A 4,822-nucleotide genomic window follows, 5' to 3' on the forward strand; every position below is an offset into this window, starting at 1 on the left:
GACCTTGTAGTTCACAGTCCAGTGATGATCCTACAGCGCCACACCAGGAATCCAAATAGATATTGTTGTTGTTGTAGTTAAGTGTGGTAGAGTCAGTTCTGATCCACAGCAACCCTGCATAGGGTTTCCAAAGAGCAGCTGGTGAGCTTGAACAGCCAATTTTGAGGTTTGAACCAACTTTGCAATCAGTTTCATTGCATTTGAAATGCAGTGAAAACATATTTCCTTAGTCTCTGCTATGCATAAAAAGGTGCTCTGGTAGCCTGGTGGTTATGAATCGGGCTGTGAACCGCAAGGTCAGCAGTTCGAAACTACCAGATGAGGCTTTCTGTTCCCGTAAAGATTTACAGCCTCGGAAACCCTATGCAGGGTGGCTATGAGTCGGAATCGACTCCACAGCACATAACCATCAATCAACCATGCATAAAACACTGTGTCACTTGGCTAGACAAATAAATAAGAATATAAATCCTGGCCACAAAAGATTATCTTCCTCCTCCTCTTCTCCGCCCTCACACCACCCCCCCTCCCCACCTCCTTCTTCTTTTCAAGTAAAAGCCATTCTTAGCTCACAGCCTTGCAAATGCTGAGGGTGGGATTTGGCCCTCAGGTCACAGTGTGCTCATCCCTGCTATCTGAAATTGAGTGCCACTGGACTTTTCTAAATGGAGTACAGACTGGAACTCTAGCTACCATAGAACTGACTCTCAGCCTCCTGATAACTCCACGTGTATGAGAGTAGAACTGTGCTCCATGGAATTTTTCATAGTAGATCCCTAGGCCTTTCTGCCACAGTGCCTCTGGTTGGACTTAAATGAGTATTTGTGTATATTATCCTGGTAAAGTGAACAGGCAGGTATTGACAGAAAGGCAAATGAAGAAAGGGATAATAAGAATGGTACCAAGTTCAATGCATATTCTGTTCCAAGCAAAAAGAAAGGGAAGTGTACATAAAGAGAGAAGCATCAAAGTTAACTCAAGTATGTGAAGAGAGGAAAGATGGTAATAAGAACTAGATTACAGCCTCTCAGAGGATAATATTAGTTCAATGATCAATTCCCAACCTAGCAAAAAGTGATTAAGATCTCAAGCACTTCACATAATTCATTCATTTTTACAGTTATACTCACATAGGTGTTCCGGGTGTTGTGGTGGTGTTCTTGTGAAATGCTATTGAATTGGTTCAAACTCACAGAGACCCTGTATAGTGTTACTGAGGAGTTGCTGGTGGATTTAAGCTGCCAACCTTGTGGTTAGCAGCTCAGTGCTTATCCTGAAGTGCCATACCAGGACTCCTAAGGACTCAGATCATTTTCCGCTAACTCCTTGGAAATCCTATATAGATTCGCTATGGGTCAGAACCTACTCGACGGCACTTAACAACAACAACAACAAACAGATTTACAAAAAAGTGAAATAAAAGCTGACACACTAGTTATTGCCAAGATTTGCGAAGGAATTTAATAAACAAAAAATTCATGGGGGCGAAAGCTAAGTACTTTACTCAAGTTTTGCATATGTGGTTCAGCAATGGTAAAACTGTGTGTGATCCCTTACATAAATTATACACGTTGTTGTTGACGTTGTTCAGTGCTGTTGAGTCAATTCCGACTCACAGAGACACTGCATAGGGTTTCTGAGGAGCAGCTGTTGGGTTTGAATTGCCCACATTATATGGTTTGCCATCCAGTTCTGATCCAATAGTGACACACCTAGTTACCTGTTGTGTGTTCCTCCTATTTAAAATAACTGAAACCAAGCCTGTTGTTGAGTTGATTCCAACTTATATCAACTAAATTGGACAGAACTGTCTCATAGGATTCAAGAAAGTCTCCAGTTATGAGGAGTGAGGCCCCCACTAGGTGACACTGTCAGAAAGGAGGATACCAGAATGACAGTCTATAAAATTTTGGGGCAGTGTTTGAGCAGAAATGTATTACTTTTTAATGAAAATATTCCTATAATTATAACATCAAAAACATTTTTTATATAAGCCCAGCTTTGTTGTTGCTGTTAAGCTATATCAAAATACTTACAAGGTTAAAACTTTATGTTGATTTACTCTTTCAAGTTCCCAATGTACTTTGGTCAGAACTGTCATTATCATCCAATGGCAATGATGCTTCAAATCATGTGGTTTTGTCTGCATTCACTATAAACACACTCATTTTTGTTGCTGCCAGTGTTCTTACAGCTCTGGTTTTGTCAAATGTTCTGGTATTTTAGCTACAATGTTGTGGTAAGTAGCATTTGTAAACCTATATAAATAATCTTTTGAAAATGAAGTTGTAATTAAAGGGAAAAAAATAAAAATAAAAAAGGCTTCTACTCAGTTACTAATAATGTTGTAACTAATGTTGTAATTCAGTGTAAAAACATTTACACAACAGTTTTGCAATCTGTCTTCATATAATTTAAGAATTATAACATTTAAACAATTTATTACTTCAGAAAGTTCATGGAAAAAGGAAGTTAAAAGATAATGGCATTTTTCCATGAATATTTTGAAGCTCTCTTTTTATTTACCATATATTATTCTATGATTGAAATTGATAATAGAGAATATTAAGGATTCTGTATTGTTTGGCATGGAAGGAGGTCCACAGGGGAGGTGACGCTATGAGTTACCACACTGGATCACGCCAACCCTAATTATATCGCAACCAAGACTAAATCTTTATGGAAGCTAATTGCCATATCCTTCATTTGAGAAGTGGCTAGTGGGTTCCAACCACTAACCTTTCAGTTAGCAGCCACTGGGCCAGCAGGACCCTCCTATTCTAAATAGATACTGATTGTATAAACAAATAGGTGACTGATAGATATATAGATGGATAGATAGACAGGCATATAGATGCAGAGGTAGATACACAATGGACACACAGGTAAAAAAGTAGATCATTATCCTTCTATGACAGAAGTTGACAAATATTTTCCGTAGAAGGCCTCACAACAAATATCTAATGCTTTATGGGCCATAGGTTTTGGTACAGTTACTCAATTCTGTCACCATAACATGAAAGTAGCCATAAACAATATATAAACAAAAGGACATGGTTGTGTTCCACCTAAATTGTATTTACAAAAACAGATGATGGGTTGTAGTTTCTTTGCCTCTGTTCTATGGAACATCTGGGTTTTGTTTAGTAGTTTTTTGGGGTTTTTTTCAGTTAGCCTTTGTGATCACTCCACAACCACCACCACTGCCAATAATACCCCAAGACCCTGCCTGGTTTAATTCTACTCACTCTTATGCCTTTATATTTTACTTTCTTTGGAAGACTTTCCCTGATCCCACTGATATAAAAAGGATCCTCATTTTTCACTAACTTAGCAACATGTATATACTTCCTTTCCATTATGCACATTCCAACTTTATTTTTTTCAACTAGACTGAACGTTCCATGAGGGCTCTTGTATCTGTCATCTGTCCTCAGCACAGCTCATTCTGTTTTAGATGTTGTTGTTAGGTGCCATCAAGTCAGTTCCAACTCATAGGGACCCTATGCACAAGAGAATGAAACACTGCTATTCTCATAATTGATGCCCACTGTTGCATCCACTGTGTCAATTCATCTCATTAAGGTTCTTCCTCTTTTTCATTGATTCTCCATTTTACCAAGCATGATGTCTTTCTCTAGGGGCTGCTCCCTCTTGACAACATGTTAAAAGTATAAGAAACAAAGTCTCGCTATTGTCACTTTTAAGCAACATTAAAACTGTACTTGTCCCAACACTGATTCTTCACCAACACCATAATCCAAAGGCACTGATTCTTCTCTGGTCTTCCTAATCCACTGTCCAACTTTCATATGCATATGAGGTGACTGAGAATACCCTGACTTGGGTCAGGCATAATTTAGTCCTCAAAGTGACATCTTTGCTATTTAACACTTTAAAGAGGTCTTTTCTAGCATATTTGCCTAATGAAATACACATTTGATTTCTTAGCTGCTGTTTCCATGAGCATTGGCTATTGATCCAAGCAAAATGAAGTCTTGGACAATTTCAATTTTAAATTTTAAATACTATGAAATTAGCTTTGATTCACAATGACCGTGTGTAGGTTTCTGATGAGTGGTTGGTATTTTGAACTGCCAACTTTGTGGTTAGCAGTCTAGTGCTTATCCTACCACTCCACACCAGGACTCATTTCTCTGCTTATCCTGATGTTATTTATTGGTCGCATGGTTAGGATTTTAATTTTCTTTACACTGAAGTGCAATCTATACTAAAAGCTGCAGTCTTTGATCTTCATCAGCATTTCAAGTACTCTTCACTTCCAACAAGCAACTGTGTTATTTGCATATCATAGGTTATTAATAAGCCTTCCTCCATCTCAGTGCCATGTTCTCCTTTATACAATCCAGTTTCTCAGCTTATTTGCTCAGCATACAGATTGAATAAATATGATGAAAGTATATAACCCTGGTGTATACCTTTCTTAATTTTAAACCATTCAGAGTCTCCTTATTCTGTTCTACTGACAGCCGTTTCGTCCATGTATAGGTTCCTCAAGAATACAATCAAATGTTCTGGAATTCCCATTCATTGCAATGTTATCCATAGTGTGTTATGGTCTACACAGTTGAATTTCTTTGTATATTTTATAAAGAGCAAGTAAACATCTTTCTGATAGTCTCTGTTTTCTGTCAATATCTATCTAACATAGTAATGATATGCCTATATCCACATTCTCTTCTGAATCCTGCTTGAATTTCTGGCAGCTTCCTGTCAATGTACTGGTGCAACCATTTTTTAATTACCTTCAGCAAAATTTTACTTGCATGTGATATTAATGGTATTGTTCAATGATTTTCAA

The sequence above is a fragment of the Chrysochloris asiatica genome, unplaced genomic scaffold (genome assembly GCF_000296735.1).
Source record: "Chrysochloris asiatica unplaced genomic scaffold, ChrAsi1.0 scaffold00014, whole genome shotgun sequence".
Taxonomy (NCBI): Eukaryota; Metazoa; Chordata; class Mammalia; order Afrosoricida; family Chrysochloridae; genus Chrysochloris; species Chrysochloris asiatica.